The sequence below is a fragment of the Pholcus phalangioides genome, unplaced genomic scaffold (assembly GCF_987345545.1).
Source record: "Pholcus phalangioides strain wild (caught in Gottingen) unplaced genomic scaffold, Ppha-v1.0 ptg000018l_1, whole genome shotgun sequence".
In the NCBI taxonomy this organism is placed as follows: domain Eukaryota; kingdom Metazoa; phylum Arthropoda; class Arachnida; order Araneae; family Pholcidae; genus Pholcus; species Pholcus phalangioides.
The window spans coordinates 3,701,653-3,715,124 of NW_028301611.1; the positions used below are offsets into that span (position 1 = coordinate 3,701,653).

General features: G+C 41.1%; 1 non-coding gene across 1 annotated transcript; it reads right to left on the bottom strand.

Moving 5' to 3' along the window:
* Nucleotides 1–3,888: 3,888 nt before the first annotated feature.
* TRNAC-GCA (transfer RNA cysteine (anticodon GCA)) lies at nt 3,889–3,960 on the bottom strand. The gene has a single exon. It is a non-coding gene; the product is annotated as a tRNA-Cys (tRNA).
* Between the last annotated feature and the right edge of the window lie 9,512 nt (nt 3,961–13,472).

Below are 13,472 nucleotides of genomic sequence, written 5' to 3' on the forward strand. Positions count from 1 at the left end.
GTACCTATTTGTGCAAATGATATAGTACACTCCTGTTCTGCATGTGCCATACAATATCACCTTGCATCCTTTCTTACATGCAATAATTTCCTACACACAATGTGTCATTATCCCCATTGTGCATAATTTTTTATTGCAACACGCTCTGTAAACTTCTGATAGATTTCTTGCTGTTTTTGGGGCGTGGTAGCCCGGTCGATAAGATACTCGCCTAAAGTACCAAAGGATGTTTAGAAGTGTCGCGAGTTCGATACCCGGTTCGTCCTTGTCAGAATACTTTCCTGACACAAGGTAAAAAAAACAAAAAACGACGACTTGACCGCAGCAAAAAATTGCTACCGCAGGGAGTCCCCCCATCGAGGGGTTAGCACACCAACCTCTCGATGAGTATAAAAAACAAACCTGCCGTTCGGAATCGGCAATAAATTGTAGGTCAATAAATTGTAGTAACAGAGGTCTAATTAGCCCTCGTGTGCAGAAAATGACCGTGGTGCGACTCAAATGATCTTGCTGTTTTTTTCAAAGTTTGTACATCTCCGCCCTCCCTGTTTTGCATATGTTATGCATTAACACGGAGGATAGTTATAATTAATTAATGAGTTCAATAATTAATAATTTCATTAGTTAATACTTTTATTAATTAGTAACTTATTAATTCATATTTTTATTGATTAATATAAAATTTGAAATTTTCACTTGTTATGTCAGAACACACTGGAGCTTACTCCGCTTCGAGTTCCCTTTTTTTCTAGTGCCCCCACCAGTTTAAATTTCTTATAAAATGGCCTGCTAATTCGGGTCCTGTTTGAAGACCTGGATTGAACTTGATTGAATTAGATTTGAAGACACATTTGCATTTCTGTAAAATTTGGCGGCGATCGGTCTAAAATTCTAAATTTAGAACACAATTTGTATCGAGAAAAATCAGTTTTGTATACAGGGCTAACTAACAGCACAACTAGCTAGCACGCATAGCTAACAGAACGCACTGTCGAACCATTGATCTTCGAGGCATACTTCCAATTAGAAAAAACATCCAAATAAACATGTAGCCCTTAGATACGGCGTTAATATTGTAAGGGGGGTTGCATAGTTATTGAAGTATGAAAATTAACTTTTTGTACCGAGGCCTCAAAGACCCCCATTAGACAGTTGTTGCGCTGTTTCCAAGTGCAATATTCGCAGAGATATTTGAATTCAAAAACGGAGAAAAGTTGGGGGTTGGGGGAGAAACATCATTAAACGCGTTTTACCCTCCATGACCCTTCGCAAATAGCGAAGGCAGTCATGGATCCGGGTGATGTCTCTGGAAAGGTGACTTATTGCTTAGGTTCATTGGATCATCCCATATTTTATAGGCAGGGCCAGATTAGCCATTAAAGAAAATAAGCACGTGCATCATGAGAAAAGAAGCACCATAAAAAAATGATAAAATAGTACATTTGCTTTTAATGTGCAAAATATCCGGTAGAAAATTCAAAAAATTCTAAAAGCACTTTAGTGTACAGTTGAAGATCTTTATCCAAAGATTTCACCAGGGCCGCACAGGAGGGCCATAGGCGGTGATAGACTTGGAAGTCTGGGGAAAGGGCACGGTCATTATTGCTGGGGGTCATGATTATGATGATGTGTCTGTGATGTTATTATGTCATTTCATATATATACACATGTTCATCATTCGACTCCACCTTTGACACTGGGGGAGGGGGCAATGCTTCCAATGCTCCTCCCCCGTAACTCCCCCATGAGAAGAGTAGAGGGGACGGGGGTCTAGTTCCCGGGAGCTGGACCTGAAGGAACACTGAGTCAGGCGCGGATCTATGGGGCGGGGGGAACGAGATTTCCCTCATTTTACATAAAGTAAGCCTCGAGCCGTCTTAACCCCGAGAATTTTAGGTCCCTCCCACCCCCATGGGCAACAGCGCCATCTTAAGGCATGGGCCCACCCGCGCACGTCCCGGGGGCCTTGATCAAAGAGGGGCCTCACAAAAATGAGATCAGGTTGAAATTTTCGAGAATTTGCTTGATAGGGCCACAGAAAAATCAGATGGCCCCGGGGGCCCATGATACTCTTAAGATGGCCCTGACGGGCAAAACAAATTCTTGTGAGGGCCCTCCATCCACATAGCTATATATACCTGCCTACCAAGTTGCAGCTCACTGTCTACAAAATTTTAAACAGATCAAGAGTTGTCACGAATTCCCCGAGGAGTCTCCCGACCCGTGGCATCATAGGACCCGAACAAAATGATTTCTCTGACACCCTCCCAACCTTCTCCACCTAAAAATACCTGCTTACCTACTCTCGAAAATTGTCAACATTTGATTGTCATGAGACCCCGGGTCATGTGTTAAAAGTAATGGGAACGGGGCATCAAAATTACTTGGGCACTTAGGGCCTTCGTATGGGTTAATCCTGCTCTGTTTATGGGACAACAATTCTCTCCATATCACCCTCCCCCGCGAGGATCCGCGACCTTCCTGGACGTGCTTATGTCCATAGTATTTTGTATAAAACTCACAATAACATGCGTATATCATTACGAAATGATTTTTCTTCTTTTTCATACGAGATGGCGTAACTATCGAGTATACAATACGATTTTAGGATTTCAAACTATTGCGTTAAATACGCCATCTATCGCTTTAATAATGCACTACAAATGTGTTCCCTCTCTCTCTCTCTTTCTCTCTTTGTTTTTTTTTGTTTTTTTTTGTTTTTTTTTTAACAATTTCCAATTATAGGACCAGTGTTGTGAGCAGGGCCGTCTTAACAACCGCATGGGCCCTGGGAACCTCCTTTCATAGATAAAAGTTAGAGCCCGAATTTGACATGGGGGAAGGAACAGGGGCAAAATAAAAAATAGACGGCCCCTGAGACTGCATTCAAAGATATTTTGGATAATCAGTTAATTATACAACATATTGTTTAAATTCTCTTCCGTACGGGACCTATTATCTGTATTTCGCCCTCCCCTTCCGACCAAATGTTTTCGGTTGACAAAGTTTTTCTTTCCCTTTTCGATTCAGAAGCACCCCCCCCCCCCCTCCTAGAGCGGTACCCCATCAGGTCGCACGACCCAAGAGCCGTCCCTGATCTGGGCTAACGGGCTTGAGACCTTCCACGCCCCCACCAATGCAGTGAATTAATTTATTTTGTAAAAAATCACATATAATTTGTCCCGGCCCCTTCCCGAGCTGGTGCCCTGTCAGCCTGCAGCCCCTGGCTCTTCTATAATGAATTTATAGCATGAAAAAACATAAAATTACAGCAATTGTCCCGGGTCCCAAGGCTGGAGCCCTGTCAGCCCTGTCCTTGTGGTGACCATAACTAAGAGCCCGGGACGCGATTTCGTGATATTTTGTTTCACACTATAAATTCACCATGGAAGAGCCCGTGAAAAATTTGGCCCGCTAAAGATCCAAGCTGCAAGATGTGGGGTTGGGGGGGGGGAATCCATGTCCTAACCCAAGGGTCTTCAACGAAAGGGCTCGAGGACCGCATTTGGTCCTCGAGTCCCCCCGGACTTCCAAGTCTATCTTCGCCTATGATTTCTGTATATTCTGTGAAAACACTTGAATCTTCGGATGTGATTTCCTCTCGCTCCCCCCACAAAATGTATAAAATCGGGGCCAAGAATCCCCCCCCCCCCGAAATTATTATTCGAAATTATACCGCGTGTGATAAGGGCGACCCTCTGACTACGGGTCACCGTATTTTGCTGTTGGTAATTCGATTGTGCGTTTAACAGTGAATTTGTTGCAAAAAAATTGAGAACACGCACCCCCAAACTCGTTAGTACAGTTTTTCACTTATAATCACTTGTTCCATCATGTACATACGAATTTTGCCCCATGGTACGAGGGGGAAAAAAAAAGCTTACCGCAAGGGGGCACCCGGGTTTGAACCGGGGACCTCTCGATCTGCAGTCGAATGCTCTACCACTGAGCTATACCCCCACGTTGAATTTAGGGAATATTTACTTATCTTAAAATAACACTCGGATTCTCTATTGCAGTATTTTCCTTAATTTAATTAATGTGTTTTTAGGACATTTTTGCGAATGCTTTATTCCTTCCCATGTCCGTGCGGAAACTACGAAATTAGGTTTTTAAAAACCGCAAATGAAAGTCGCGTCTATCTCCGCTTATGGGCGCGTTCACGCTCCTATGGGAGTATCATGAAATTAAACCAATCAAATTGCATCTCTTATTTACGAATTTTAGAATTTTAGTTAGATAATTATTTTGATTCGCTAGTAGCGTTACGAGCAGTTTATTCTCAGTTGCAATTTTATAATAAAATTTATAAGTGAAAGATGAAATAAAAATAAGTATCAATGGATAGAAATAGTATTCAACGATCTCCCAGAGTCTTTAAAATACAGACGTGCCAACTTTTGGAATCCAAAAATCCGGAGATTTTTACCCGAGGGGGGGGGTACCCCACTCCCCAGCCACTCATAGACTCGATCAAAAAAAAAATTCACAAGATCAATTTTATCAATTAAAGCCGGGTTTTCCTAGGAATAGGTTTGTTGCGCAGCGTGAACCGAATTAGACTATTTCGCGCCGATAGAAACGTGTTACATAATCACGCTACGCGTTTGTGTTTTCCTAGCGAGGCGCATCAGATCGGGCGGCTATATAAAGTATATGGCTTTGGCATCAGCTACTCTGTCGTCTGCATGCTCCGGTTTGAAGGGAAGGGAAAGAAAACACACAAGAGTGAAGAGAATATCGGCAAAACCACGGCGCACGACGCATTTGACTCCTCCAGAAGCAGCCGGGCAGTTACGCCCGACGTAAAGCGCTGTCGTCAGGCGTATCGCGCTCTGTAGGAAAACAGTCATGCTGCTTTTCTTTCCTCCATGGGAAACGTGATTCCAACGTGATTCGAATCACGTTGCACGCGGCACAGGAAACCTACTCCTAGGAAAACTCGGCTTGAGTTCCATCTCCCCCAAGAACCGGTTATGCATTGCCCCTGAGCAAAGACTTCAAAATACAAAGCTGCTGACGAAAAAACTTGTTGACCGCACGGCTGTTAATAGAATACAATAACGATTACACAGGAATTTCGGCAACCAAGATCATGCCCCCCGATAAATGATTGCAGATTAACGCTACGTAAACAGTCACGTCTTCGTCAGTTGCCTATGCAGTCACCAAGACTTTTTTTTTTTTAACGGCTGCTCGATGGAAATGACCACGGCTGTCTTCTGTGGGTGTTTCCCCTAACGACGGCGGCAGTCATTAACGCCACGACAACGTGAAAGCTCGCGTGAAATCTAATTATCTGTTAAAATCCGGAGAAATTTTGACCAGTTCGGACAGCAGGAGGTAGGATGAAAAATCCGGAGGCTTGGCAGGTCTGAGAATATCATAAAATTGCGTGAATGTTCATTACGTGAATCTTCAGTTTCTCAGGTTGGCAGCGGGTGCAATCGGAAACCCCAAACTTTCAAATTTTTTCCTACTGAAATGAATAAGTTTTTTTTAAACTCATTTATGGGGCCCAGTGTGTTTTCTCTTGCGCCCGGGACCATGGACGGAGATACGGGGGGGGGGGGGGCGTGGGGGAGCAACCCCAGCGTGACAGGTGGAGTCGACTGACCTAATGTATATTTGAGCTGACATCATCATCATCGTGCCCCCCCCCCCAAACTTCCAAGTCAATCTCCGCCTATGCCCGGGACCTCAACCGACAAAAATCCGCGTCAGCTAGTAGGGTTACGAGAATCCCTGAAAACTCCGAAATGAGGATGATGCATGCGATTCTTTGACAACCTCATTCATCTTCGCCAGCAGATGGCGTTACTATACTGACCTGACAAGTTTCAAGATTAGTTGTAGCACAAAACTGCTTTTTGTTTTTGGCAGGGGCGTAGCCAGAAATTTCGTTCGGGGGGGGGGGACCACTTCATTTCGGGGGGGGGGGGGACCACTTCATTTCGGGGGGGGGGGGGACCAAAGTGACAGAACAATGGATTTGGCCATCTTTTTCCCTTTTTTCCGGTCATTTTCTCACATTTCGGGGGGGGGGGACCAGACCCCCAAGTCCCCCCCCCCTCGCTACGCCCTTGGTTTTTGGCGTCTGTTTACTAGCGCTCCCAATCCTTTTGGCAACATCGCTATATGCCTGGCCCTTAAAAATACTATAAAAGAAAATTTACTCGACTGTCACCCGGGACCAGTGTCCACTTTGGTACTCCCTCTTTCTGCGATTTCGATAAGGAAACGCAGCGCCCCTCACGATCCAGTGCTTGGGACAGCAGACCAACCCTTTCCAAGTTGGGGCTTTCTCCAAGTATCACAAAGATATAGATCTAAATAGTAAAATTTCAATTTCCAATATTGATCTATATCAGGCCACGATATCGTTCTGGCTAAAAAAAGCATAGCCAAAGATAAATAGATCTATATCGTGAATGTGACATATCAAAATACTTCAAGTTTTTGGCAATAGATGGCACGCTTGCAGCTTTCCTGTGGGTGGGTTTTAACCATCGAGCTTATATTACTCGTAATATTAAGCACGATGGGTTTTTTTTTGACCCATGTCCCTGAACACTTTCCACCCATAGGCGGATATAGACTTGGAAGTCTGGGGGGGGGGGGGAGCACGATGATGATTATGTCAATTGATATATACATTTATACATTAGATCAGTAGACTCCACCTTTGACGCTGGGACCCCTCCCCCCGTATCCCCGCCCATGTTTCCACTTCTGACCCCACGACTTACCAACCCATCACGACATCACTGATTAGATCTTGCTGTTACAGTAAAACCTGTCTTCAATACGGAACCTGGTGGCGGAAACCTGTCTTTAACGGAAAAAAATCTGGGTCCCATGATTTCAAGGCCGAAATACGCATTAAAAAACCTGGATTAAACGGAACGTGTCTAATGCGAAAACGGAAATTTTATCCTTTAACGGAAAATTTCACACAGACACTTCGATTGTTTCGCTACCAATTGACCAAAGGATCATACAAAATATTAGTACTTTTCTGTCGAAATTTTTAATGCAATGACTTCTTGCCAATGCAAGTTCTACTTCACTCACCCTTACATTTGTAAAAACCGTTACCGTACTTCATGCTGTGGTTTTTGAAAAGCCACATGTAGTGAAGCAGTTGCTTTCTGTGCGTGAAATTGTAACAAAATTTTTCGGTAAAGCAGGCTTTTCTACTGAAGAAATCAGTATAATGGTTCAATTTCCAAAAATGATACACAAGTCCCAAAAAAATTGTATGAGGTTGCTTTCCGTGAGTGCAAGTGCTGAGCAGGGACGGAATTAGGGGTGGTGGGACAATTGCTTGGGCAGCAAAATTTAGGAGATGGCAATTTTTTTTAAATTTGTTATTATTTTTTCACGTATTCCCGAGAGATCATTACGATATGTATGATCTTTATGTGGGAAAATCATCTAGTTTTTTACAGTGGTCCGGACAGCGAAATCATGTTGGTCCCTCAACCCCAACTCAAACAAAAATCCTAGCAATGGTCCTGGCGCTGAAGATTACATAAACATAAGACGATAATGTACAAACTGAACCTGACAGGACAGATATTGACACCCTCATTGACAATTTCACAGAAAGTCAAAAAGAACGTAAATGCAGTCACTTCAGATGAAGAACAGTGTGTAGGGGAACAAGTTTCTTACAGACGGCTGCGAAAACCTAAATATTTAGTAATTATAGAGTAAATACGTACATTATTTTATGTACATATAAATTAATTAGTTTATTTTCAAGTGATTTACTTTTATTATACACTGTACTTCAATTACATTCGAGATCGTTACATAATTTTACACATTATGTTAATTTAGCCTCTATTAAGTGGAAACTTGTGCTCAACGGGAAAATATCTGGATCCCTTACGATTCCGTTGAAGACAGGTTTTACTGTATAATATTAATTTGCAGGATAACGTATATAATTTACGTGTTTAACGTATTTTTAAATCAAATTTATTCATTTTCATGTATGCACAAAAATTGCAAAAGAGAAAATGTGAGACATTTATGATCTAGAGGAAAATGATTGGAAAAATTATATTATAATTAAGGAAATTGTATATATAATACAAATAAACGAAACAAAAAAAAACACAACACAAAGACAAATTAAAATGTGTTAAAATTGATGTGCTGGGTAATGCATTAACTATTTATTTTAATTATTTTATGCTAATTTAGAACAACAGAAAAAAAAAACGCGCAACACAAGAAAGTCACAATTCTCAATGTATGGTAAAAAATGAACAAAGCATAAAATAATAATAATAAATAATTTTAAGAAAAACACACACATATACAACACAATACAGACAAGAGAGAAAATTTTTCTAAATAAAAAATTATACACAATTATAAAAAAGCAATTAAAGTTATGGTGGATAAGTCCTTGCTCCTCCTAAAATACCAACATCTACGATATAACATATACACAGTAATATATATGGATTCAATTATAATTGATGAAATGTTTTTAATATATCAACATATATTGTGTATCTGGTATATATCTTTGTCAGGTTCACAATATAGATCTATGTCTCCTAAAATCAGGGCGGCAACTAGATACTTGTTCAGCCGGAGCAAGTACGCTCTTAGGCGCCCCCTCGTAACATGGGCGGAGATATGGGGGGCCCAGCGTCAAAAGTGGAGTCGACTGATCTAATGTATATATGAGCTGACATCATCATCATCGTGCCCCCCCAGCAATAATGACCTTGCCCCCCCCCAGACTTCCAAGTCAATCTCCGCCTATGCCTCGTAATTGTCGCGGGTTCCTTTTCGGGTGCCCATTTTTGGATATTAAAATTAAATATTCAAATTAAAAGTTACTGCCAGACATGATACACAGATTCCTTAAGAAACTTCGAGTTTATTCATGATATCCAAACAATCATGTTACATCAATAATATTAATTCGATTAACTCACTACTAATAAATGAGCATTTATTATCAATATTTCAAGATACTGGCATTCACACAAACTGGATATACAACTAGTCACTCAACCATCTTGCTCCATCGAAGCTTAGCCCTTTGAGAGAGTTCAAAACACGACTACCCCCATGGAAAAACTTTACCCTCTCTGCCGAAGAGCCTCGTGTGTTTTTACACCAAGTCGGTGAAGACTCCTGCTGTTGGACGAAAGCAATCGCCTGATATCTGAGTGTCGTTTTTAGGATTTTCCAATACCCTGCAAGAAATATTGGATATTAGTAGGGTGACCATACGTTCCCTGGAAATTCCCGCATATTTATGCAATTTTAGCAATTCCCACTTTTTTGTGGGAAAAAAAAACCGTTTTTCACCTATCCTAAACGAGGCCAACATGAATTTTCATTCTTTATTGAAATCAACGATTAAAATTATCCTCCAAACTCGTAAACCCCCCCCCCCCCGACTTTTGAAAATACACTAAAAAGGGTATATATATATATATAATTATAAATACATTGAGACATGTTCCTTGCGCCCCCCCCCCGGAAAAAGTTGAAATGATGGCCCTGGTAATTAGACTATAAATAAGAATATTTATCCCACATATTTTGTCATGTGAAACGTTTCATTTTGCAGAATTAATTTTAATCTTCTGCAATTTGCAGTAGTGCTTCATTTCCCGCAATAGCTAGCAATTTTGCTTTCTTTTGGCATCATTTTTGGTGATAATTGACAATGTCCTGTATTTTTTCCGTGTTCGGAATCCCAATATCCCATATTTTTCTCGAAGAAATATGGTCAGCCTTGGAGCCAAGGTTCGAGTAACACTTCCATTGCTACCCGAAATGCAAATTCACTCATATCAGTCAAACTCAATGTTGCTGTGTTGCCATAAATATCCGACAGGTGCGTTCTTGCTTCAGTTGAAACAAGAGCACATGGTGTTTACAAAATATTTTTTTATAATTTTTTTTCTCCTCTACAGCAACGTTACTCAATTAATAATAGCCTACTATCACGTGCCGGGCCACCTCAACACATTTCCTAATTGGAGTTTCCTTTGCTGAATGTCATAAATGCCAGCCTAAACATGAGAGATGTTCCGCTCGGATTAAAAAAAAAGGACCCCACAAAAAGACCTAAAGTAAAAACTGAGAACGAAAATGGCAGCAGGGGTTTTCAATACGGGGGGGGGGGGGTCATGCAGAGCCAGAAATAGGGGGGGGAGCCAATTGTCCTGGGCGGCAAACTTTAAGAAGCGGAAAATTTTAGGAGGGAGCTAAAATACCAGAAAATAATCATTGAAACTTGCAGTAGTGAGCGCGGGAAAATCATGATTACCCACCGCCCAAGATTTTGACGTCAATCTCTGCATGGTCCGCTTTGATTATAAAGTATAAATTGTTTTGCACTGGGGCCACAAAATGCTTAAATTTGTACATTTGGTCCCTCTAGCATAGTTTCTCAAAGTGGGAAATATCGCCCTCTGGAGGGATCCAAGAGGACGGTAGAAGTTTTGGGTTTTGTATAGGATCCTATGGGTTGGCTTGAGTTGGGGGCGATGAGAAAAGGAATTTTTTTTAAGGAGGGGACGATATGGAGCACGTTCTTCTTTTATTTAATTTAAGGCAGTGGATCTCGAAGTGTGCCTCGTGGACTACACTGAAGCATGTCAATAACGATGCTATTGTAGTACTACCAGACGTCCTTATTTACGTTAACATGTCCTCATTTTTTCATGTCATTTCGAGCATCCTCATACATTTTTGAAATTTCTCCAATTCGGCCTGTTTTCCAGTCTCCGGAAGTATTTTCATGTATGTTATACGTTATACAAAAATTAATCTTAAATCTTTCTGTATGTATGAAAATGAATTTAGAAAAATTTGATTTGGTTTTTCTCATTTCTTTCTTGGAGGAAAAAATCATCTTCAGATCAAATCAGAACGGTTCCTGGCCTTCATCACTGTGTCTTTATATGTTTTTTTTTTCCGCACAAGCTTTGACTAACACTTTCGTAGGAAATCGGAATTCGTAGGAAATGACGTAGGCGCTAGAACCTGGAGGCCGAACTCAGACACCCCCAACTGAGCCCCCAATAATTAATGAATATCTAATGCAATGCTCCCCTCCTACATACGGGTTTGCGTCCCATATATATGAGACTGGATATTTTCTATCCCCTCAATGTTTTCTTCATATTAGCACTTCTGCGAAATGAGAACCCAAACTGTCTCAGAATTTTTCTGTCAGAATTTTTATAAAATGACTTTTTGGGTGTTAATACTGATGCGACTATAGAACCTGTTCTTGCTTGCCCCCAGCTCTGTACAATGCTGCAATCATGTCTTTTACGAATAATTTTTCTTTCTTTTTGCTTTTGTAAATATTTTTCTTCACAATAAAAAACCCCACATTATCAGTCCATCCCCCCCATCCAGTAAGGGATCCGGCAGCAAATTGTCCAAAGACCAGGGGTTATCACATTGTACGCGCGCCGCCAACCTTTTGTCAGGGGTGAAACCAATACCTTCTAGAGCAAGCTGCTTTAGAAGGTATTGGTGAAACGGAGTGGCGGCCGACAAAAGTTTTTCGAAGAGATTCTTTGTTAAACTGTTCTGGGGAGCCACAGATAAGCGTTGATTAGGGCAAGGGATGCTGTGGGTGGAAAAAAGTTTGAGAACCCCAATACGGAGACATTAATTCTCATTTTCCCGCTTGAGAAGATATAAACAAAAATTTGAAATCAATGTTATTGCATGCATATCCACCTCAAAAGTGGGTCTGGCTCATTATTTTATATTTAATTTTCTAGGCTTCGTATCTCTAAGCGAGCTCAATATTTCGAAAACCAAAGATTCAATTCAAATTTTTAAAATTATTGATGTGGCGGAAAACCCCACTAAATTTCACCATTTCTATGCTAAAATCGGCAATTTTAACATTGCTCTCTATGGGGGATCATCCAGTGTATGTCCCTCAGGAGTGATGCTGATGATGATTATGACGTCTATTCGAAAAGCCTCATTGTCGGCGTATTGAATTGAAAAGCCCGGATTACGCAAGAACCAGGGTCCGATCCCCCCCGACCAACAAGGTTTTCCTCTCCGAAGTTCACATCTTAGCATTAATATTCAGAAAGTCTATTTCTCTCTTTTATATGTTTTCGGCTGATGTTGAGAAACAACATCTCTCTTTCTCAAGTTAGGGTGACCAGATCCGAAGACTGAGAAAGGAGGACGTCTTCTCGCGCACCTTTAGCGACGTCACATCCCAATTTCCCTAATAGATGGCGCCACTACTGCGACCAATAAAACTAGCCACAAGAAGAATTTTTCTCAACTCTTAAAACAGAACCACTAAAAAAAAGTAGAAACAAAAAAAAAATTCTGGGAATTTCGATGGTTATTGGTAAACGAGCGTGGGCAGAAAAAACACAACCACTCACATAACAAATGAAAAAGATGTGTTTCAAAGGGGAGAAAAAAATTAAACGACAAAAAGAGACGAATTTTCCGAAACGTAGGAAAACGCTTGAAATGATATCAAAGGAGGAAGATTCGAAACCCTACACTAAAGCCGGGTTTTCCTAGGAGCAGGTTTCCTGTGCCGCACGCAACGTGATTCGTCCAGCGCGACACGCCGTCCACTCACCAGTAAGAAAAGCAGCATGACTGTTTTCCTAAAGAGCGCGATACGCCTGACGACAGCGCTTTACGTCGGGCGTTATTGGCCGACTCCTTCTGGAGGAGTCAAATGCGTCGTGTGCAGCCGTTTTGCCGATATTCTCTTCACTCTTGTGTGTTTTCTTTTCCTTCCCTTCAAACCGGAGCATGCAGACGACAGAGTAGCTGATGCCAAAGCCATATACTTTATATAGCCGCCATGACCTGATGCGCCTCGCTAGGAAAACACAAACGCGTAGCGTGATTATGTAACACGTTTCTGTCGGCGCGAAACAGTCTAATTCGGTTCACGCTGCGCAACAAACTTATTCCTAGGAAAACCCGGCTTTAGAAGCAATTCTGTTTTGCTTAGAAAACGGTTGTTGTTGTTTTCATTATAGTGGCGCCATCTCTTGTTCAAAGAAGTAAATCAGCAGTTGTCAGGAGAGCACGAGTAAGCGTCCTCATTACGGAGTTTCTGTATCTGGTAACCCTAGGTTATTGGTGATCCAAAATGATGGTATATCATGATCATATTTTTTTCAAAATTAATTACTATATTAATTTTATCAATGGAAAAAATAATAAATTTCGATTTTAAATTGTTCCTCAAAACAATGAACGCTTTGTGAATTATTTGAAAAAGAGATAAAAGTTAAATATCTAAAAAAAAAGCAAAGGCAGCCACATATGTTTGTGAAATAAACAAAAGAAAAGGGGGGGGGAAGAAAAACAACACCTTCTGCATAATTATTATTTAAAGGTAAATTTTTTCCCTTGTATTTACGCAAGCTACGTGACGTCATCACGACGGACCAATGAGATCGCGACAACGC